The sequence below is a fragment of the Colobus angolensis genome, unplaced genomic scaffold, assembly GCF_000951035.1.
Source record: "Colobus angolensis palliatus isolate OR3802 unplaced genomic scaffold, Cang.pa_1.0 Scaffold232, whole genome shotgun sequence".
Lineage (NCBI taxonomy): Eukaryota > Metazoa > Chordata > Mammalia > Primates > Cercopithecidae > Colobus > Colobus angolensis.
Genome location: NW_012115511.1, coordinates 4,376,080 through 4,401,274, shown reverse-complemented (window position 1 = coordinate 4,401,274; position 25,195 = coordinate 4,376,080). Strand labels below are relative to the sequence as shown.

General features: G+C 38.0%; 1 protein-coding gene across 3 annotated transcripts in view; it reads right to left on the bottom strand.

Annotated features, from left to right (window-relative positions):
* Positions 1-25,195, bottom strand: part of AMPH (amphiphysin) — a 248,808-nt gene that overhangs the window by 11,050 nt on the left and 212,563 nt on the right. The gene's annotated exons all lie outside the window — the stretch shown is intronic.

Here is a 25,195-nt window from a genome sequence, read left to right as displayed (position 1 = left end):
AGAACTACAGAGCGTGAGATGAAGGCATGAGTGACCGTGTCCCCACTCCCCCTTTTCATATGTGAAATGTAGATTCACTGAGCACTAATCAGAGCCTCACAAGAATGTGACACTTGCCTCATTGCCTACCCACCCTCCTTTTAAAAAATTTATTCCCTTCTTGCTTGCTATTTCCCCTTTAAATACTGAAGTTCTCAAAACTCTCTTCAGAAAAAGCACCGGTTACAGATCCTCCTTTGACTTGGGTCTCTTTTTCCGGGTGCATCCTTAACCTTGGCTAAATAAGCCTCTCCATGACTGAGACGTGCCTTGCTCACTTTTTGATTTACATGGAACATCTAGGTCAGAGGATGGAAGTGGCCTGGGTCAGAGAGAAAAGCCGTATCAGAAAAGCATCCTCATCACACAAAGTCAAAATTTCGAAAAATTGCATTTTAGTATAAACTTTCAAATCTTTGTGAGGAAGGTTCCAGAAGCCAAATCATTTTCACAGGGGAAAAAAAAAAAATAAGGATGCTTTCTCAATGAACCCTCAGGAATGAAGGGGAAATAATTTTTGTAATCAAATATGCATGGTAATGCTCCAAATAGCTGCAGAGCCCGTTACAGGCAAAATGCCAAAATCATAGTTTAGGTCCAGTAAGGAGAAGTGAAATAGAAAAAAGTCAGAATTTTCTTTCTAAGGTAGACACACAGTCAGAAGAAGAGTTTTAAGTAGTATTTAAAATTTGAGATAATGAAATAAAGGAAGTGCAATCAGAAGTTTTAGTTTTGAACAAATGGGTTGGAGTCCAACTCTTTAAACAGGATTCTGACAACATCAGCTTGACAGACTTGATTTGAGAAGTTCACATGAGAAAGACTACGGAAGAAGAATCTCAGGTTGATCTTATATAATATATCCAGGACACATATTTCAAAAATGGCTCTTACTATCTGATGTGATTAGGATTAACTATTTTTTTCCTTGTTGAATACATTCTACCCGGTTCAACATCTTAAGTTAGGAAGGCTCTAATGTTGCAAATATTAACTTTCAAACTCAGAAAACAGAAAAGGATAATGAAGAGTACCTCTGAGTGGGCATCAGAAATTGGAGACGAAGAACATGAACCATATGCCTACACTTTTAGCAAAGCAGTTCTAAAAACGTTTCTGCTGGCTCAAAGCTATAGGTAATAGTTTAAATAAAAATGCCTGTTACAGAATATATACAGTACATTTTCCTACAAGATAATATTTTATTTAGGAATGAAAATGAAATGTTAACAGCTATACTACTCATTATATGTCCAAGTATTCCTCATATTCTTAGAAATTTACTTCCCTCTCTTATGAGAATCTCCTATTACGAGGATGTGGCTCTCCACACAGGGTGTGCAATGATTTAAAATACAATCCCTGGCCGTGACATACCTCCTTCTTCCTGTCCTGTCATGAAAGTACCTGTGACATGGTTTGGCTCTGTGTCCCCACCCAAATCTCATCTTGTAGCTCCCATAATTCCCATGTGTTGTGGGAGGGACTCAGTTGGAGATGATTGAATCATGGGGGTGGGTCTTTCCCATGCTCTTCTCGTGACAGTGAATGGGTCTCACCAGTTTTGATGGTTTTAAAAATGAGAGTTTCCCTGCACAAGCTCTGTTTTTGCCTGCTACCATCCACGTAAGATGTGACTTGCTCCTCCTTGCCATGATTGTGAGGCCTTCCCAGGTATGTGGAACTGTAAGTCCAACAAACCTCTTTTGCAAATTGCTCAGTCTCAGGTATGGCTTTATCAGCAGCATGAAAATGGACTAACACATTGTGGGTTCACAAAAGTAATGCTTTCTCATGAATTGTAACAGATACTTATTTAAAGTGAATTATAAATGCTGATTGCTGTTGAAGTGGGGTAACAAGTACATGAGGGTTTATATTTTGGCAAATGGATGAAAATTCCTGTAATAAAAAGTTTATTTTGAAATCAAATAGAATTTCATCTCTGTTTTAAATAAGCACCGACCTTTTTATGGATGCTATTGTTACTGTTGTCAACAGAATAGTAATCAGAGCATAAATTAGTAGGGTATCCTAATCCCAAGAAGAACAATGAGCAATTGCTCATAGCTTTATTGTTGGAGACATTAACAGGGTTTCTCTAGGACACTAAGCACCTAACAAAGTTTCTTCCATGTTAAAAACTATCCTGAAAGAAAATGTGCATGCAATAAACTTATGAGCTCAAATGTAGAAAACAAGTTGTGTCATGATAATTATAAGCTTATTCTCTCCATCTGTCTGGAAAATCACACCTATGAATATCCCACTAGTTTCAACAGCTTGGAAGCAGATGGACTCTATCTACATGCAGACGGTATGGACAAACAGAGCAGCAGACACTACCACTACACACACATGCAGCAGAGGCACTGCTACAGATGAAAAAGCAGACAGGATGTTATTTCATGGGCTACTCTCCCAGTGGTTATGCATAAATCCTTTTATACATATATGTTCCAACTACACATTGTTACTAATTGGCTTTTAGTCTCAGTTGAATTGATACTACATCTCTGGGAGAGAATATACTTCTGTGACCTATAGATGGTGTTGCCACAGGTAATTTTTTAAACTTGTTCCATACAACCATGTTTATTATTAACCTGTAACTTACCTCTAGATATCTATCAATTTGGTTGTGTAAGATTGTACCATCACTAAATATACATGTTATCCCCTTTCCTTTGCTAGATAATTTAAGCAGGCAACGAAACTAGACTCCTATCTTTTGCCATATACAAAAAGTAAATAAAAATGGGTTAAAGACTTAAATCTAAGTCTTCAAACTATGAAACTACCAAAAGGAAACATTGGGAAAACTCTCTAGGATACTGGACTGGGCAAAGATTTCTTGAATAACACTCAAAAAGCACAGGCATGCAAAGCAAAAATGGACAAATGGGATTATGTCACGTTAAAAAGCTTCTGCACCGCCAAGGGAACAATCAACAAAAATGACCTGCAGAATGGAAGAAAATATTTGCAAACTACCCATCTGACAAGGGATTAATAACCAGAATACATAAGGAGCTCAAACGACTCTATGGGGAAAAAAATCTAATAATACAATCAAAAAATGGGCAAAAGATCTGAATAGACATTTCACAAAAGAAGACATAAATAGCAAACAAGTATGTGAAAAGGTGCTCAATCTCATTGATCATCAGAGAAATGCAAATCAAAACTACAATGAGATGTCACTCACCCCAGTTAAAATGGCTTTTATCCAAAATACAGGCAATAACAAATGCTGGCGAGGAAGTATAGAAAAAAGAAACCTCATATACTGCTGGTGGAAATGTAAATTAGTGCAAATATTACGGTGAACAGTTTGGAGGTTCCTCAAAAACAAAACAAAGGACAAAAACTAAAAGTAGAGATACCATATGATCCAGCAATCCCACTGCTAGGTATATACCCCCCAAAAAGGAAATCAATATATCAAGGAGGTATCTGCACTCCCATGTTTGTTGCAGCACTATTCACAATAGCCAAGATTTGGAAGCAACCTAAGGGTCCATCAACAGATGAATGGATAAAGAAAATGTGGTACCTATACACAATGGAGCACTATTCAGCCATAGAAAAGAATGAGATCTTGTCGTTTGCAACAACATGCATTGAACTGGAGGTCATTGTGTTAAGGGAAAAAACCCAGGTACAGAAAGACAAACTTTGAATGTTCTTACTTATTTGTAGGTGCTAAAAATTAAAACAATTGAATTCATGGAGATAGAGAGTAGAAGGATGCTAACCAGAGGCTAGGAAGAGTAGTGAGGAAGTAGGGGAGATGTCTAATGGGCACAAAAATAGTTAGAAAGAATAAATAAGACCTAGTATTTCATAACACAAACAGGGTGACTACAGTCAACAATAACTTATTGTACATGTTAAAATAACTAAAAGAATATTACTGGATTATAATGCAAATAAAAGGATAAATGGTTGAGGAGGTGATAGATATCTACCCTGATGTAATTACTACACGTTGTATATCTGTATCAAAATACCTTATGTATCTCATAAATATATACACCCCCTATGTACCCACAAAAGTTAAAAGTAAACATAAAATAAAATAATAAAAAAACAGGTATTAGCTGCTGTGACACCAACCACCAGCAGGTGGCGGCCAAAGGCTCTACCTGACTGCTCTGAGGATCCTGACCTTGCAGGAGCAAATACCTCAGCCTCAGCACCTCAGCAATTTAGCTGATTTTTGTCACATAAAAAAGAACTGCAGCATGCAGAAAACTGACTTTCAGAATGATAAATAAATATCAGGAAAATACTGAAATTCACAATTCTGGCAAAGGTAAGGTGCTATGGAATTGGCACTTTAGACTAAATGGGAAGCCAAACAATTTGAATGATCTGCTTGGAAAACAAACAATTAACACTCCTACACCCTACTCCGAGTCCATTAGTAATGAATTCCCACTTCTCCAGCTGCTGTTCACTTAACACGTTGATTTTACAGAGCTTAAAAATGTTACATGAACAGAGAAGGATCATTCACTATCTGCGTATCCTCATAGCTTTCTGTTTCTGACACTGGTCTGATGATCAGGGGTGCCTCAACCCTCCCTTTACGTCTGGAATCTGGTCCAGATTTTTTGCTCTTACCAAAATATTTCCAATGCTCTATTTACTGATCGCAAGAATAGAACAACATAAAAATACAATGGAAAACCGGAACCCATTTGTTCAGATTAGGTGTTAGCTGTAGACAAAATAAAGAAAAGAGTGAAAAGGTTTTCATCGATGAAAGTTATACCTCTTATTATTATTGTTGTTGTTATGCATTTCAATTTGTTAGCTATTTGTAGAGCTATAAAAGAAAAAACATTTTCTATGCTCTGCTTGCTACAGTACATGTTATATCTGCTAGGAAAAACCACAATGATAAATGACTGCTATTTGCTTTTTAAAAAATGTTACCCAGGAAGACCAGAGGACTGAACCTGCTGAAAGTATTTCAAGCCTTTCATACCCAATGCTATCAAAATGCTTCTCTTCACTCTAAATGTTCAGAAAAACACACTTATCCTATCTTCTGCCCAAACTATACTATTTATTGGTCAAATATATTTACGGGGGAAACAGCTACTGCAAAGAGAGACTAAAAATAGTCTCCTTGACCTTGGGCACATATTTACTTTATCTATGAGGTCTATGAGGTGCAGAAACTAAGAGTATTGCTAACCCTCCTATCTATCACACAGAAATCACAGCGACCAGCACAGAACCTTCTGGAAAGAGTAGGTGGTGGGTCTCTGCACCATACATACCTCATTGCTTTCTCTTTTTCTTTTTCTTTTTTGAAATGAAATCTCACTCTTGTTGCCCAGGCTGGAGTGCAATGGCACGATCTTGGCTCACTGCAACCTCTGCCTCCTGGATTCAAGAGATTCTCCTGCCTCAGTCTCCTGAGTTGCTGGGATTACAGGCACCTGCCACCACATCCGGCTAATTTTTTTGTATTTTGAGTGGAGACAGGGTTTCACCATGTTGGCCAGGCTGGTCTCGAACTCCTGGCCTCAGGCGATCCACCTGCCTCGGCCTCCCAAAGTGCTGGGATTACAGGCATGAGCCACCGCGCCCGGCCCCTCATTGCTTTCTAATCTTCTGCCTCAATCATCTCCTTGGTGGAAAGCCATATAATTATGGTATTCATGCCAGGGTCCCCTAAACACCAGTTTAAACTTGCTTTAGCAAAATTGTCTAGAAATGTAATGACATGAACAAAATACAACAATAGCCTAGGTTATCAATCATGTAAAATAGCCAAACACAACCGGGTGACAGAAACTAGCCAGTCCTGCTATGAGATGGTGCCATAAAAGCAGGCCAACAAGGACCAAGACCCCCAGACATGTCAGAGTAGTGATAGGCTCAAGAGAACTTGTCGTCTCTGAGGTTTATGTCATGTATTCGTACATTCATTCACTCGTTTATTTATTTGCTTGTTTTCTTGGTAATATTAGCTCTGAACAATGCCTGAAAATAGTTTGTCAATCACGCAACTGGTCTGGATGAGACAATTGAAGAAGCTACGTTGATTCTCCTTCTGCCCATGAAATTTCATACTTATTTATCAAGTAGGTTATTGTAAGTGATCATAGGCATTTTTCTAACAAAGCAATTAAAATATTTTTTCTAACAAATTTTAAAATAATAGAAGATAATTTATGGTAACATTTTGATATATTTAGTTGTATTCATTTTTCTAATCATACAAGGTTTATTTTGCAAAACATGAGTCATGTTTCTTAGAAAAGTTATAGTAATGGATATATAATAATTTATTGCTTATTCTATTTAACAAGTTATTTAACAGTTCTATTAGAATTAAACACTAGTTGGTTTCATTTTTAAATGTTACTCTAACATTGTGAGAAAGATTTTTGGTTTGTAACCCAACAATTATTTAGGTTACACATTTCAATAATTTAAATACTAAATATTGCTCTCTTTATTTATTTATGATATTTCCATTAAACATGTTTTTGGGGTTTCTGCTCAACATTATAAGAAATTTTTTTTTAAAAATTTCAAAAACATAGAATACAATGAACTTCCAAGTGCTCACCGCCTAGGATCTTCAACAGACATGTCACCACATTTGCTTTATCACATGTCTTCCCACCTATCCACCTTGATTTGAGCCATCTTTTAGTCAACTGCAATATATCCTCACAAAATGCTTTTTAGGAATTCTATGGAAAGTCTCTAGCACCTTATGTAATTGGTAATGTCTTTCTGCTGCTTTCCTACATGGCCAACTATTGACTTGGGGTAGAATTACTATGTTGTGTTTCTTTGTGCTCAAAATCTGTATGTTATTCCAATAGCTTCTGACCTTTAGTATTGATATGGATAAGTCAGAGAACAACCTAATTATTGTTCACTTGTAGTGCTTTCTTATTTCCAATCTAGATGCTTGCAGGACTTTTTTCTTTAAACTCTGAACTCAATATTTAAAATAATACATTTCAATGTAGTCTCTCTCCATTAAGTTTGCTTTTTTGGGTGATTTCTTATGATCCACATGCATTAATTCCATCAACTAGGAAAATTTCAGCTCGAGCATGTTTTCTTCTACTATACTAGCCACTTCTGCTTCTGTAACATTCTTATAGTCTCTCCTTCAGGATGAACTTCTACCCATGAGCTGTATCTTCACTCCTTGGCCCCTAAATCCATCACCTTTACTTGTGCTTCTCTTTATATGTTGGGAGAACTCCTCCAGCTTGTCCTCATATCACTAAATCGATTCTCTATAATATTGCTTCTCATCTTTACCACGTCTCATGCAAATTTTAATTCTAATATTACATTTCCTCCCCTTAAAATCTTTTCTCATGTTATTGAGTTCCGTTTTCATCTGCCTTTCAAAGTGACTTTCTTTTCTTCTCAATATGGTTGCCTTATCATCTCACCTTTCATCTTTTGTTTCACCTATCGAGGTCATCTTGAGTATTACTGACAACAAAAAGGAAGGCAATTTTCAAATTTTGTCTTTGTATGTCAGGTAATTTTTGTTATTGTTGCATATTCTCTAAAGAAACTTTTAACTCTGGCATGCAATCATTTTTTTCTTTTGTATTGCTCTATAGGTGTTTGCTAATCTTAAAACGTATTTATTTGCTTAGTTTTCTCAAATCAGGAGCAATCTCTATAGGCTTGATGTTTACAGTAGATGTGGAAACATTTTCTTTGTTCCATTTTACTCATTATCTGGGGGCTCTTAGATATCCTTTCAGAACAGGAGCTGGAGAGGGATTTATCAAGCCTTTACATGGAATCATCTGTTACATAAATCCCCCAAATATATGTGTCAAAGGATATACTTGTGTGAGAGTAGCAGCAGGCCCCAAATGGCCTGGATGCTTCAGAAAGGAATCCCATACTCATGGCACGGTAGATGCAAGTTGTCTCTGATTGAGGGTGGAGATGGATGACACTCTCAGATATTTTCCCTTGCCTGGCTCAGGTATTATGCTTCAAGGATCCATTTATACTTTGTTTTATAGGAAATTCTCTTGGGTTTAGCTAACATTTCTAGAATATACTTTTGAAATGTTGACTTTCTTTTTCGATATGCTGGGTTTTTTGTTTAAGAGTAAAATCATTAAAATGAAAACAAAAAAAAATTCCTGGTAATAGTGAATCTGATTTTTTGAGTGATTTTTAAGTGTTTTCAGCTTTCTCATGAATCTTCATTTACACACCCCAATGATAAATTTCGTTTTTTAAAAAAATGCTCCAAGAGATCCCCCCCCCGCAAGATGGCTGACTGGAGACGTCAGATGCCAGTTCTCTTCAGAAAGGGGATCAAAGTTACAGATGAGTGGCCATGATCTGAACGGAAAGCTGAGAGAAGAGAGCCAGGACCTGTTGGAATTCCCATGGAAATAAGCTGGGGTGTGGAAAAGGAAAGCGACGAAAGTCTGGCAGAGACTGACCCTTAAGGAACTTAGAATTCGGCAGAAAGGATAGGTGGGGGTGCTTCTCTACTTCCCTCTCTTCTGTGACAGACTGCTGACCACTAAATTGTCAGAGAGTGCCTCTGCCCTTGTGGCCTTGGGCAATGCTGTTGGTAGCAACCTGAGAACTTCCTGAGGACAGAGCAGCGGTGGTCAGCTCCTCCAGGTGTACTCACACTCCCCTCAGGCCTGCACTGAAACGGCAGGTGCCATACCAGCTGTGCACACAGTGTAGGTCACTGCCTGCCTGAGGAACCTCGGCCTTTGTGCAGCTGTATCACCAGACCCCCTACAAACATACCTCAGAACCCACTCTGATTTGGCATTGATAGGGGACTGATACGGAGGACGGCTGGGAAGTTGTGGGTACTCCAGAGAGCTAGCTCTTGGCACAAGCCACCCTGAGGGAAGGGGGAATACGGCCTGTCAAAGTGCCCCTTGGAACAAAAGAAATGCAGGCATGGTGCTGATTTCTACAAGGGGCAGGATCAGTGGCTGGGAAAGATCATGGAAAAGGGGCCATTTCCCACCTCCCCCACCCACTGTTGTGGATGCAGAGCAGACTTTCTCTGCTGGGGGCTGGTGCAAGTGCACTCAGAGAAAGCCTTTTCAGTGCATTTCCAGATGGCCGCATCCCCAGTGAAAGTGAGCCTATGCCATTCAGGTTTGCACAAAGGGCAGAGCCCATCTTCCCCTCCCTAAACAGAGTGGGCAGCATGGTGGCAACAGAGGGCAGACAAGTCACAGAGCTATCTGCTCTGGATTGGGGGAAGAAGCTCTGCCCCAAGGCCATTTTGCTGATAGCCACCAGACAGGTCCTTTCACAGACTTCAGTCACACTGCAGACTGGAGTCAAAGGACAGCATCTATTGAACTGAAGGTCACGAGTCCTGCAACAGTAAAGTGGATCACATTCCTGCCTATCTAGGATGAGAAGCTGGTGCAGCCCCCTAATGCTTATCCCCAAGAGCTCAGCACATCCCAATAAAAACTCCTCCTGTCACCCTTGTTAGGGTAGGTGCCTCCATTCATCATCCAGCTAACCAAGGGTAAGCCAGCTCTCATCCTTAAATGCCACCTAGAGTGGACTGGAGACTGGACTCCAAGAGTCCAGGACTGGAGACTGAAGACCAAATAAAAAACCTGCTGCAGAAGGGCATAGTGCTAATGTACGACATAAACTTCTTGAAACCTCCACACTCCCAGCCCCACAGAAGACAGTGTATCAGCTCATATACCCAATATATTGCTACAACAAGCAGCATTTGAGAAAGCCACCACACAACAGATATCCATAACCAAGGAACCCATGTAGAGCCTTGGCCTCCTGAATGCACCTAGAAACAAAGCCAAACAATCATATACAACAAACCCCACAGCCATATCCTCAAGGGAAAAAAGAATAAAAATTTAAATGTCCCATCCAATGGATGACTAGTTTAAACATAAGAAGTGACAGCTTCTTCACATGAGAAAGAATCAGCAGAACTCTGGCAATACAAAAAGACAAAGTGTTTTGACACCTTCAAAGGAGTACAGTATGTTCCCTTAAACATATTTGAGGGAATGATTCAGAAAAAGTTTTCCTGATCTTGATAGAGAAGTATTTATCCAGATACAAAAAATTCAGAGAACACCTGGGGGGTACTATGTGAGAGTAATATCATCAAGAAATATAATCAACAGAGTATCCAAGATCAACACTAAAGAAAAAAATATTAAAGGGAGCTAGAAAGAAGTGTCAAATTTACCTACGAAGGAACCAACAGACTAACAGTTGACTTCTCAGCAGAAACCTTATAAGCCAGAAGAGATTTGGGGCCTATTTTTAGCCTTCTTAAAGAAAAAAAATGCCAGCCAAGAATTTTATATCTTGTCAAACTAAGCTTCATAAATGGAGGAGAAATAAAGTCTTTCCCAGACAAACAAATGCTAAAGGAATTCGTCACCACTAGACTGGTCATACAAGAAATGCTGAAAGGAGTTCTAAACATGGAAGGGGAAGGATGATACCACCATAAAAGCACACATAAGTACAAAGTTCACATATCCTATAAAGCAATTACACAACTGAGATTATAATGCAACTAGCTGATAACACTATGATAGGAACAAAATCTCACATGTCAATATTAAACTTGAGCATAAATAGCCTTAATATTCCACTTATAGATTGGAAAATTGGATTTAAAAAAGCAAAACCCAAACCCAGCCACCTGCTGCCTACAAGACACCCATCTAACATGTAATGACACCCACAGGCTCCAAGTAAAGGGGCTGGAAATGATGTACTATGTAACTGGAAACAAAAAGAGCAGGAGTTGCTACCCTTATATGAGATAAAACAGACTTTAAGCCAATAACATTAAAAAGAAAGACAAAGACAGCATTATGTCATAACAAGAGTTCAATTCAACAAGAAGATTTAGCTATTTTATATATATATATATATATATATATATCCAACACCAGAGCACCAAGATTTATAAAACAAATGCTACTAGACCTGAGAAAAGAGATAGTCACCACTACAATAACAATGGAGGACTTCAATATCCCATTGAGAGCACCAGACTGATCACCAAGGGAGAAAACTAAAGAAGAAACTCTGGACATAAATGTACTTTAGACCAAATGGACTTAATAGACATCTATAGAACATTCCACCCAGCAACTGCAGAATGTACTTTTTTTTTTTTTAAATCTGTACATGGAACATTCTCTGAAATCAACCATATGTTTAGCCATAAAGCAAGTCTCAATAAATCCAAAACCCTGAAATCATACCAAGCAACTTCTCAGACCACAGTGGAATAAAATTAAAAATAAATACCAAGAGAAACTCTAAAAACCACACAAGTATTTGGGAATTAAACAACTTGCTCCTGAATAACTTTTGAGTAAGTAAGAAATTAAGGTAAAAATAAAAAAATTGAAACAAATGAAAACAGAGATACAACATATCAAAACTTCTGGCATACAGCAAAAGCAATGCTAAGAGGAAAGTTTATACTGTTAAATACCTACACCAAAAAGGTATAAAGATCTCAAATTAACAATCTAACGTCATACCTCAAGGAACTAGAAAAATAAGAAAATCCAAACCTAAAGCTAGCAGAAAAAAAGACATAACAAAGATCAGAGCAGAACTAAATGCAATTTAAAAATTTTTAAAAATCTTACGAAGGATCAACAAAACAGCAAGTTGGTTATTTAAAAGGATAAATACAATTTATAGACTGCTATAATAATTAATATTAGGTGTCAACTTGACTGGATTGAGGGATGCCTAGATGGTTGGTGAAGTATTGTTTCTAGGTGTGTCTGAGAGGTTGTTGCCAGAGGAGACTGACATTTGAGTCACTGGACTGGGAGAGGAAGACCCCTCCTCAATGTGAATGGGCACCATCCAATCAGCTGCCAGGATGGCTGGAACACCATGTAGAAGAGGGGGATAAGCTTGCTTGCTCTGAGTCTTCTCTCTCTCTCTCTCTCTCTCATGCTGGATGCTTGCTTTCTCTCCTACTGCCCTTGAATATCAGACTCAAGGTTTTTCGGCTTTTGGACTTTGGGACTTACACCAGTGGCCTCTTGTGGGCTCTTAGGCCTTTGGCGTCACACAGAGCTGCATTGTCAGCATCCCTGGTTTGAAGCTTTCAGACTTAGACTGAGCCATGCTACTGGTTTCTCTCTGTCCCCAGCTTTGCAGGTGGCCAGTCGTGGGACTTCACCTTGCAATTACATAAGCCAATTTTCCCTAGTAAATTCCTCTCTCTCTGTCTCTGTCTCTCTCTCTCTCTCTCCATATATATATATATAGAGAGAGATGTCTTCTCTATCTATCTATGTCTATATCTATATATATAGAGAGAGAGACAGAGAGAGAATATTCTGTTAGGGAAAGTCTCTCTCTCTCTCTCTCTCTCTCTCCCTCCATATAGATAGATAGATAGATAGATAGATAGATAGATAGATAGATAGATAGATATCTCCCCAATGGGCTCTGTCCCTCTGTAGAACCCTGACTATACAACTGCTAACAAGATTAACCAAAAAGGATGATTCAATAAATATAATCAGAAATGATAAAGATGACATTACAACTGATACCACAGAAATCCAAAAGATTATCAGACACTATTATGAATATCTCTGTGTACAAATTAGAAAACCTAAAGGAAATGAATACATTCCTAGAAACATAAAACCTACCAAGATTGAACCAGGAAGAAGCAGAAAACCTGAACAGACAATAATGAGTAATGAAATTGAATCAGTAATAAAAAATCTACCACCAACAAAAAAGGCCCAGCATCAGATCGAATTCACAGTAGAATTTCACCAGATGTACAAAGATGACGTAGTAACAATTTTACTAAAACTATTCCAAAAAAAAAAAAAATCAAGGAGGAGGGATTCCTCCCTACTTCATTCTACAAAACCAGTGTCATTCTGATACCAAAATCTGGCAAGGACATAACAAAGAAAGAAAACTATAGGCCAACATTCTTGATGAACATAGATGCAAAAATCCTCAACCAAATACTAGCAGCTGAATCTTACAGCCTATCAAAGACATAATCCACCATGATCAAATGAGTTTTACTTCAGGGATTCAAGGATTGTTCAACATACATAAATCAATAAATGTGATTCACCATATAGACAGAATTTAAAACAAAAACCATATGATCACCTCAATAGACGCAAAATTTTTTTAACATATCTAACATCCCTTCATCATAAAAACCCCCAACAAATCAGGCATCATAGAAACATACCTTAAAATAATAAGAGCCATCTATGACAAACTCACAGCCAACATTGTATTGAATGGGAAAAAGCTGAAAGCATTCCTCCTATGAAATAGAACAAGACAAGGATGTCTACTCTCCCCACTCCTATTCAAAAAAGTACTGGAAATCCTAGTCAGAGCAATCAGGCAGGAGAAAGAAATAAAAGGCATCCAAATTGGAAAAGAGGAAGTCAAATTATCTCCGTTCACCAACAACATTATCTTACACTCAGAAAACACTAAAGATTCTTCCAAAGACTCCTAGGCTTGACAAATGAGTAAAGTTTCAGGATACAAAATTAATGTACAAAAATCAGTTGCATTTCTATACACCCAAAACACTCAAGCTAAGAATCAAATCAAGAACCCAATCTTATTTATAATAGCCACAATAAAAATAAAATATTTAGGAATATATTTAGCCAAAAGAAAGATAAAATATTTAGGAATACATTTAACCAAGGAAGTGAATGACCTCTACAAGGGCAGCTACAAAACACTGATGAAAGAAATAACAGATGACACAAACAAATGGAAAAATATTTCATGCCCAAGGATTAGAAGAATCAATATCATTAAAATGACTATACTGTGCAAAGCATTCTATAGGTTCAATGTAATTCCTATTAAGCTACCAATATCATCTTTCACATAATTAGAAAAAATTATTTTTAAATTCATATGAAACCAAAATGAGTCCAAAAAGTCAAAGCAACGCTGTGAAGAAAACAAAGCTGGAAGCATCACATTACTTGATGTCAAACTATACTACAAGGATATAGTAACCAAAACAGCATGGTACTAGACATATGGTAGTGTTACAAAAACACACACACACACACACACACACACACACAAATCGGAACCAAATAGAGAATCCAGAAATAAAGCCAGATATTACAACGAATTGATCTTCAACAAAGTTTACAAAAATAAACAATGGGAAAAGGATATCCTATTCAATAAATGATCCCAGAAAAATTGGCTAGCCATATGCAGGAGAATGAAACTGGACTCCTATCTCTCATCATATATAAAAATTAACTCAAGGTGGATTAAAGACTTAAATATAATACCTGAAACTACAAAAAATCCTAAAGGAAAACCTAGGAAAAACACTTCTGGACACTGGCCCTGGGAAATAATTTATGACTAAGACCTCAAAAGCAAATACAAAAACAAAAATAGACAATGAGGCTTAATTAAACTAAAGAACTTCTGCATAGCAAAATAAACTATCAACAGAATATAGAGAAAACCTACAGAATGGGAGAAAATATGTGTAATCTGTGCATTTGACAAAGGACTAATACCTGGAATCTAAAAGAAACTCAAAACAAATCAACAGGAGAAAACAAATAACTCTACTTAAAAATGGGTGAAGGACATGAACAGATATTTCTCAGTAGAAGACAAGCAGCCAACAAACATATGAAAAAATGCTCAACATCACTAATTACCAGAAAAATGCAAACCAAAACCACAATGAGATACCCTATCACATCAGTTAGAATGGCTATTATTAAAAAGTCCAAAAATAACAGATATTGGCAAGTATGTGGAGAAAAAGGAATACTTATACACTCCTGGTTGCAACGTAAATAAGTAAAACCCCTATAGAAACAGTATGGAGTCTCCTCAAAGTACTAAAAACCAAACTACCATTTGATTCAGCAATTTCACTACTGGGTATGTACCCAAAGGAAAAAAAAATCATTATATCAAAAAGACACCTACACTGATATGTTTATGGCAGCGTTATTCCCAATAGCAAGGTTGTAGAATCAACCTAAATGTCTATAAACAGATGAATGGATACAGAAGACATGGTGTATATATGCACAGTGTAATTCAGTCATAAAAATGAATAAAAATCATATCCTTTGCAGCAACATGGATGGAACCAAAGGCCATTATCCTAAGTGAAATAATTTAGAAACATAAATGCCAATACCACATGTTCTCACTTTTAAGTGGAAACTAACCAGTGGATGTACATGGACATAAAGATGGAAGTAACAGGCGCTGGAGGCTCCAAAAGTGGAGACAGAGAGGAGGCTGAAGGTTGGAAAATGATCTCTTGGGTATAAAGTTCACTATTTGGGTGATGGGTTTAATGGAAGCCCAAATCTCACCATCGCACAATATAACCATATAACAAACCTGCACGTGTACCCTCTGGATCTAAACTAAATTTAAAATTTTTAAAAATTAAAAAATTAAATATACTCTAAGGTAAATTATACAAACCATAAGTATAGAATAAAGACATACATATTTTAAATTTTAGCCAAATGATATTCTTCCATAGCTACGGAACGCTTTATACTACAGTTAGAGAACAGACATCTTCCTGGCATTTGCTCTTACGAGACATTTCACTACAGGACCACTGAATTCAAGGCTTACTGATTTACCCCAAACATGGAGAATAATAATTCTGATTCTGATTCATAAACAGGTTTCTGCTTGACAGTTTTGATATATGCACATTCTGTATACTGTGGGGGAAGTGGACATTTATCATGAATTTACAATTTTCCAGACTCTATCTCAGGTGGTTTACATTTATTATACATTATTCTTCTAACAACCGTATTAAATATTCCCCCATTTTCTATAAAAATTAACTAGTACTTCGAGTTTAAGTAACTCACCTAGTCAGTAAACAAGGACTGAAACAGTCTGTCTAACTCTAAATTCTGTATTTTCTCACACCATCCCATAACCAAGAAGACCACACACCTCTCAAGTCAGGGAGTTCCACAGAAATTCTGAGACCTCCTAAATAACTTTTGGTTCCCAAGTAATGTCTGACAAAGAATGTGAGTGTATTCTTATAAACAGTTGATACATTCACTTAAATTGTTGGAATGCTACTCTTTAAAGTGAGATGCATAGATTACAAATTTTTCCTTTATTCATGTACACATACTACCTGGGCACCAAAGCTAACATATCACAAAATCCCTCTTAATCAATAGTGGATTATGCAATAAAAAGACATCAAGAAGAGGTTGGTTTGATAGAATTTCTCTACATTACTTTTGCCTACATTACTGTTCTGCATTATTTTGTCCTGTATTTGTCCTGTAGATTTCATTTCGTCCTATAGATTTCATCGTTAAGATATGTACAGCCTGGAAAAGTGGAAAAGACGACCAATTGATCCATTACACTACAGAACTACAACTGAGAACATTTAGAAGTTGGACATTTTGCCTTTAGTTTATAGGTATGTTCACAAGTTAGAGATTAATCTGATCCCATGGCTGGAAGGACCACAGGGCCTAATGTTCTCATTTTACAAGGGAGGAACTATTATAAAGTAGAAGCAGCACTAGAGATAGACTGGAGACTGGGTTTTAGTTTTGACTTTTTCACTAATTCGCTATGGAGCTGGAGGAAGTCCCTTTGGGCCTGGCTGTGTAAACTCCTGGGGAAAAGTAACAAAGGAAGATAAATACAGCGGGAATCCTGGCTGCAGGGCACCCATTGCCTTTTCTTGACCATCTCTAATTCTAGATCCAACTTGAGCTCTTGACTTGTCTGAAGATCCTTGGCATTTTAATAAAAATACAGCATTTTCTTCAGAATCCATTTTAAAGACAAGCCCAAGAGGTAGGTAGAGTCTCAAGATCATCATTATGGCCCCAGATAGAAGACAACTGAACTATGGCACGGGCTGGTGACTGGTAAGTCTCTTCGCATGGACTATATTTAAAACAATTTGGGTCATAATTTTCCTTCGGTGTGACTGCAGAGGCAAGCTCTCTCGTGGGACCCGGTGTCCCCAGTAGTGTTCCTTTCAAAGCTGGCACTTGGTATCACAAATTTCATTTGACACATTTATGTGCCTCCTTTCTAATAAAGGAATTTAGTGGTGTCCCCCTCACAACCTTCAGCTCAATCATCTTTTTCAGTCTGCTCTCCAGGTATTGCCTGCAGTCCCATCATGAACCCTCAGCAGCTGGGTCCCAGAGCAACTCAACTGCAGGCAGCACTGTTGCCATGGCAATGTCTGTTAGAACTAGCTCCATCACTTTCTTTAAAAATTAAAGTCTTCTACAGAGATCTCAAAGTTAATAAATTTTGGTTAATTTGGCCCTTAGGTTTGTGTCAGAATATCCAATAATAATACAGATCAGTATTTAAAGTTTTAATTAGTGATTTATCTGCAACATATAGGGGACAAGTGGATAGGGAAAGGGGACTTATCTTTTAATGCAAACGTAAGTACCACGGATTGTGCTCTCTCAGAGATGAGGAAACGAGTACACACTAGTTTTTGGAGCAGTCACCATGGACAGCTTCAACAGGGATTGCAAATCGTTTGTTAAAGAGGTTGCTTGAGGAAGACACTTTCATGGTACAATAAGCATTTTCCCATGGCTGGCTATGTCATCTTTGAATGGTATGTAAAGTGCCTGCTGTTACCGCTCAAACTGCCTTCTCCTAAGCAGGCCCAGGCTCAGGTTGGCAGAAGGCAGAAGGAAGGCTGCCAGACACATCCAGAGACTAGACTGATAAATAGTGATCTGCAAATCACCTGAATGTCATTACACTTTGTTGGCAAAACTCCCAAACCTGACCCTGTCAAGCACGACATATATCTCACTGTGCAACTGCCCAGATGGCAGTGTGGGGTCTGAAGCTTGAGGAGGGGTAGGCAGCTGAAAGTCACACTTGGAAGGCCTGACTGCCAACCTTTGAGTTCACAGCCTTTGAACTGGCCATGGCATTAGTAAGTAAAAGCCACTCCGCAATGATATGTCATCCCGATGGCCTAGCAAACAGAGGCTGGAAAAAAGCCATAAACACAGGGTGCTGTTGTTACTACAAGGAATTGTTACTACAATGAATTTTTAAAGTAATACATTTTGATTTTGGGGAGCAGGAAGAGGTTATCATGTACAATGCTTTTAAAGGAGGATGAGAAAACTGGTATGGAGGGTAAAATTATTTCCCCAAGGCCACCTGACTGGTTGACCATGGAGGTTCCCCCATATTGCTAATTCAGGGTCTTTCATATACATCCCCTGTGAAATTGCTTTGCAGCCAAAGTGAAGAATTAGAATATACATTACCTCTGAGAAGCTCAAGGTTGAGGCTACACAGAATTTCTGTTTCAGTTCAACTCCTCAACCACAAACCAGGAACATCCATCAAGTCTAAGCATTCATTGTAGGAAGTCTTTGTGTCAGCTTGGACCCTAAGTTGTGACCTTAATGGCTTTAGTTAGACGTGGTATGAAATGTGTTGATAAATACATTTTTATAAAACCTGCTCTTTTTAAAAGCATCTGGAGTAGTCAGGAGATGGACAGCTATGGATTAAAAGAGGAGGTTTTGAATCACATGTCACTACTTTATAGGTGTGCGATCTTGGTTAAGCAAATAATCTCTCTGTGTCCATTTTCTTAATCTGTAAAATGCGGGTCCTGATGCCTAAATAATCCTATTTCATGGGACTGCTGTGAGAGAATGCATGACAATGCCAGTGCTCCCTAGTATCTCTTATCACAGTATGGCCTTCTTTACTATCACCTTACTCTCTTTGCTCATACTCCTTCACTTCAGGACACACACAGTAGTCCTCAAAGGCAGTATCTGAGCTGCTTGGGCACTGATGCTGGAACAAAAGGCAACTGGCCAGAGAAAAGGAAGGGATCTCTGATCTCAAATCAAGCACTTTTTCCTGATCATATTCAGGGTTCCAGCTCATGTCTCTGGAGGACTAGCAGGAGGGATTCATGCAAGGGCTTTTCTATTCTGGAGGTGAGGGATGGACAGAATAGGAACAGGCAAGAAGTGGATGAGAACTCAACACACATGGCCTAGGGGGTTGGTTCCACATTATCCATGGACTAAACAAATCCCAACACTGCCACCGGTAGGGGAAGAGGGGTGAGCCAGTAAGTAGAACACATCTGTAAGGCTCTTGTAGGTCTAAATTCTGATTTCTGGGGTGGGATTGGGCTTCATATTGGGGTGGGGCTTTATTATCTCAACAGAGTTGTCTTTTTAACATCTGAATGGGTCTGGTCTTACACAGGCTACCCAACTGTGTTGATGACCAGGAATCGTTTCAATGATGGATTATGAATTGGGCCCAATACATATTCAGAAGAGAGAATAAGAGTTTCTTATCCTGAAGCTAATGATAACAAGTCACATTAAATATATCAAGCTAAAGCTCTAGATTTAGTATGTGACAAAAAGTATACACCAAGACAGACACAAAATCATCCAATAATCATGTGTTGTCTGGTTCCATTTATATCAGCTCTCTAGATAGATAAATTCATAGCAGATTGGCAGGTACTAAGGGCCTGGGGAGGGGAAGATGGGATTCACTGCTTAATGGCTATGGGGCTATGATTTGAAGTGATGAAAATGTTTTGGAACGAGATAGAGGTGACGATTGTACAACACTGTGAATGTACTAAATGCCACTTAATTGTTCACTTGAAAATAGTTAATTTTATTTTATGTGAATTTCACCTCAGAAGAAAAGTACACGCCAAAAGTAATACTTAAAAGCCACTGGGCATCTATCACCTAAAAATGGCTCCTCAATAGTGGAAGAACAACCTGAAGCCTGAGTTCATGTTCACATAGATTTATAACAACACTCTGAATAAACAATGACATTTCAAAAGTCTCACTTGGGCCTGTCTGCGATAGGGCTTTGGAAATCACACTCCAGAAGGCAGGGAAAATGGTGTGTGTATGCTGCTACTAGCAGTTGGTAGGTGGTTAATGAATACTTAATAGCAGCCACATCTCAAAACAGCAGTGGCCCTATATTTCAGAGATGGCCACCTACCAATCCAAATCAACCTGCTCTGTGAGGTTGGGGGAACTGATCACCTTGTTACTTTCACTTTATTCTTGGCTAACTTTATCTCTTCCCTATGACTTCCTGCAAAGACAGAGAGAAAGATCTAAGTTCAGTTACTTATATTGGATTTGGATGTATCATGTTTATAGATCATCTGTCCTTCTTTTTCCTTCTACAACCACATTGAAAGAGGACACAGCTGAGAGGGCACTGCCAGTTCTCTGAATACTCACACCTCCTGGGCAATGAAGATAGAAAAAATCTCTATTCACTTACTGAGTATGAAGGTGCCTAGAAAACGGAAAGTCTTCTTAGAAAGGACAAAGAATTTTGATGGGACACAGCTTGTTTGGAAACCACGTGGAAATTTGTATTGGTGGAGATCTAACAGGGACTGGGTCCCTTGCCATTTCTGACATGAGGCAACACTGGAAGAGGGGGCTGTTACCCTTTGCCTCTCCTGCTTTCTCTCCCCAGAGTACATATTTCCCCTGCTTCTGCTTATTTCCTTCTGAACAACTTTTCATCAGGATGGTAACAATAATGATATCACCAAACTGTCATTAATAACTTCTGCATGACAGATGTTGAAACTGACAGCATGTAATATTTCTAAGCCCTCGTAGAACACTTTTAAGGTGATTATTATTAACTCCATTTTATATTTGAGGTAAGTGGGGCTTAGGTGTCACAGAGCTGTGGGGCAGAATGAAAAAACTGACATTGCTTTTGATCATAATAATTGGCTTGCTTTTCCTAAATATAAAAAAGCCAAAGTGTCTGAATGAAAAAAAAAAAAAGACAAGGAAAACGACCATATAAATATTTGTACTTTAAGAAATCAAACTGCAGCCCCTTTAAGGACCCCAAGACTTCAGTGTCAACCAATTAACAAATCAATGACTTATAATTTGATGGGCATGTGTTATATACTCTGCTGTGTGTTTGGTATCGTGAACAAGAGAGAAACAGACACTTGTTTAGCTTGAGGGGCACTGAAAATGTAACTATTTGCTAATGGGAATACAGTCAAACTCAGAAAACAACCAATTCTGTGATTTTTTTTTTCTAAGAAAGGTAAATAGGAACATCCATCTCCAAGGTTCTCATAAAAAAAAGAAAAATATATACATACGTATATTTCTTGACATCTTAAAGCATGCTTCAGTGTGAGCACTTGGAGTTGGAAGATCATTCTATGTTTATAAGGGCAGGCAATAATTCAAGCTCCCTGGCTTCCTCTGATCTTCAATGTCTTCCTCTGACTTACTGGGAGATGACATCTAGAGGCACAGGGGAAACGCTAGCTCTCATGTTTACCCTGCAAAAGGAGAAAACCCAAATGCTGTTTCCCATGAACATGAGTGTCACTGAAGGACACCTCAGCCTCTATGTAACGTGCATCTCAACCACCAGTCTGTGGAAACTAGGAGGCAGGAGCCATATCTATTTACCGCATCCCTGTATTCTCCGGATCCAGAACACAGCCTGACACCTACAGAGGACTCAAATATATCTGTCAACTGAGTAAAAGAGGAAGTGAACACATGCATTCTGTTCAGACAGAAATATTCCTAGCAAGATGAAGCTGATAGACTATAGTCTGGCAATTCTGATATGTATATATGTGTTGGTTTAAATTGGTCTTGACAAGTTAAGTGGTAAAGTTTTTAAAAAACAAAACACAGCAAAAACCAAAGTTGTCCCCAGAATAATGAGTCAATAATGTTTCATAATCCAGGATTCCCCAACAATTTTAAAAACGTCTTTACCAGTCTTTCTTACATTTATATGTTTTAAAAACTATGCTAACTCCAAATTTAATTACACGGCATTATTTTGAAAAAATAATAGGCAAAAAAAAACAAAAAACAAAAAACAAAAACACTGGTATAATTCACACAATTTAAGCAAAATACAGGCACTGACAGAAATTTAGAGAAAATTAGAAGGGGCCTCTCTAGAAAAAAATGGAATAAATGTGGGTAAAACTTTAACCATAATTAATTGTAACCAAATAATTCATTATGAATTGGCTCTGTTGTTCATCTTTACCTGCTTTGCAACTTAATTCTCTAAAATATATTGAAACGAATATTGAAATCGTATTGAATTTTTTTTTTTTTTTTGAGACAGAGTCTCAGTCTGTCACCCTGGTTTGAGTGCAATGGTTAAGATCTCAGCTCACTGCAACCTCTGCCTCCTGGGTTCAAGCGATTCTCCTGCCTCAGCTTCCCAAGTAGCTGGAATTACAGGTACCCACCATCATGCCAGGCTAATTTTTGTATTTTTGTGGAGATGAGGTTTCACCATGTTGGCCAGGCTGGTCTTGAACTCCTGACCTCACGTGATTTGCCCACCTTGCCCTCCCAAAGTGCTGGGATTACAGGCATGAGCCACCGCACCCGGCCCCAAATCATTTTCTTTCTAACAAATATTTTCATTATTTACATAACATAGAAACATCTGGAAAAGGAAAGACAATAGTGTTGTTTTTGTAAATGCATCCTGAGACATACTAGTAAAATTTGATGTTATTGGAAAAAACCAATGACAATACTAGCTATATGAGAAATAAAACAACAAACAAAAATGTAATAATTAAACTTTTCTTAAAAGCCCTCGGTTTCTTTGGGAAACACTGTTAAAATTTCCCATGTTTGAAATTATACTTGCCTCTTAAAAAAAAAAAAAAACAGAAAATCACAAACTTCATCTCAGATGAAAAGCATTTTATCAAAACCTGAACTAATAATTACGGTGACATTTCAGCAGCAAAAGGGATTACCTCAAAAGGTCATGTCAACTCAATGCTGACTAATGACAACCACAGCCAGCCAATTAATTAATGCTAGAGACACAATGGGGATTTTTGTTTTTACAATTAATATCACATATCTAGCAACCTAATAGACCTTTCTCCAGAGAAATATAATCCTAATATTATGTTAGATTATTACGACCAGAAGGAACAAGCTATAAATCTACTTTAGGAAACAAAAATACGTTTTATCTGATTCTGTTTTCCTAAGGAGAAGGGAGAATGATGGGAAGAATTGATTTCATCCAAGTATGTCCATGTTAAAAACATGGAAGGCAGCCACTACTGATGAGCATTAGGCAAACTGAATTGCTGTAAACTGTCTCCTCTTAGTTAACATTGTTGCTATTATTTTTCAGTCCATATGGAGAAATGAACTTGGATTTTTTCTCTGTGGAAAGCGTGGATCACATTGTGAGCTCTGCACCTGTGATTCTTGCATCACCTGTGGATCTCAGGAGGTGCCTGAATCCTTCATAAGACTGTAAATTGCCTTACATTTTACAAGGAATCACAATTTTTGATACTCTACAGTTCACCTATGAGCTTTAGGAGAAAAGGTATTTTCAGAATGAAGCATTCTTCCAAAGAGCTGCTTACCCAACATGAGGGAAGCCGGTTTGAGTGACGGTTGGTGCCTGTGCCACAGGGTGTTGAATATTTTTCATATTACCCTTAGTTTAAACAATTATCAAACATATGCATATATATATTAGCTATTACATAGTAGGTACTTAATAATTTGTGGCCACTAATATTGTCCACTGGAAAACCATAAACCTGGATTCTGAAAAAAACAAAAGCCTTCTTAGATTGGTTTGTTGAAATGAGGATGTGGGTGTGGCAGGTATATGGACATGGCACTCTTAGAAGGGATCATGGAGAATCAACGTTCAGCCTGTATTAAACACAGTAGCTCGTCTATACCACATTTCCAATCTATCACACAACATCCAGTGCTGCCCCTGCTCAAACACGTGGGCATGATGGCATTAAGCCTTACACTGAATAGTCTTGGGCATAAAATCAATGAACTAGTTTTAAAACATTGGTGAAGGTGAAGTCGTCAAAATAGGGATTTGATGAGAGCTTTTCAGAATTGAAACAATTTCCCTCAAAACCTAAGTCAGTATCTTTTTAACTCCCTGGCATCATCCATATTCCTTTACAAATCAATTATCTTCTTGATTATAACAGTAGTGAAAAATTAAATTCTATTTTTCCCTTCCTTTGTTATTTAAATAATCTTAAAGCTAAGGTGAGTAGACAGATCACCACTGGACACCAAAGGAAAAAGCACTGTCTGCATGGACTTGCTGAAATCTCCAGTGAATCTGGGAGCGGCCCTGGACACAGCACTCCCTGGTCTAAAGTCCCTGCAAGCAACGCCTCTAGGAGAGATTCAGTCCCACTTTAAGTATTTCCATTACTATCCTGCACTATTATTTATTTTTCTACTTGATTAATAAACTGTTGATGTGACAGATGACCTACCATTTTCCCTGTAAAATGACTTAAGGCACCAACGACATGAAGTAAGCCTCATTTCTCTAGGTATCTAATCTAGGGAATGTTATTTTTGGTAATAGAGAAATTGGTTTTCCTATTTGTATAGTCTATGAAGGCTGTAGTAAATGGTACCCTGACTGAAATTGTTGGAAGACATTTTTCTGCATTTCATAAACAAATGACTTTTCACTCACCATGGGTATTTTGTACTCTACACTTTCACGGGTATTACAACGTCCAGTTCTACTTGGTACATATCAGAGCTCAGCCCAGTTTGCAACGTGGTGTTCTTTATGGCTGCATGGATTAGGGTAAGGGCAGGTTTCCAGGCAGACAAATAGATCTCCATCCCAGCACAGAAACAAAACATCCTCAAGGTTCATATTATTATAAGAGTCATCAGCAGACTTAATTGTGAGCAAATGGTGAATCCTTATAGATTCATGGAGTTGTGATATGGGATTTCAACACCTCATCGGACCTTAACCAATCTACAAAACGAATATTGTAAGTAATCAATATGTATACACAATGAACAAAGTTATTATTCTGTTTGTCACATCCCTAATAAAGGTACGTCTCCAGCTGTCACAGATAGAACAAAGCATTAACAGTTCTGATTACTCACAAATTCTATAACCCTTCTACTGTGCTAAACCTGTGGCTATGTACAGTTTTCTTTAGATCATAAGATCA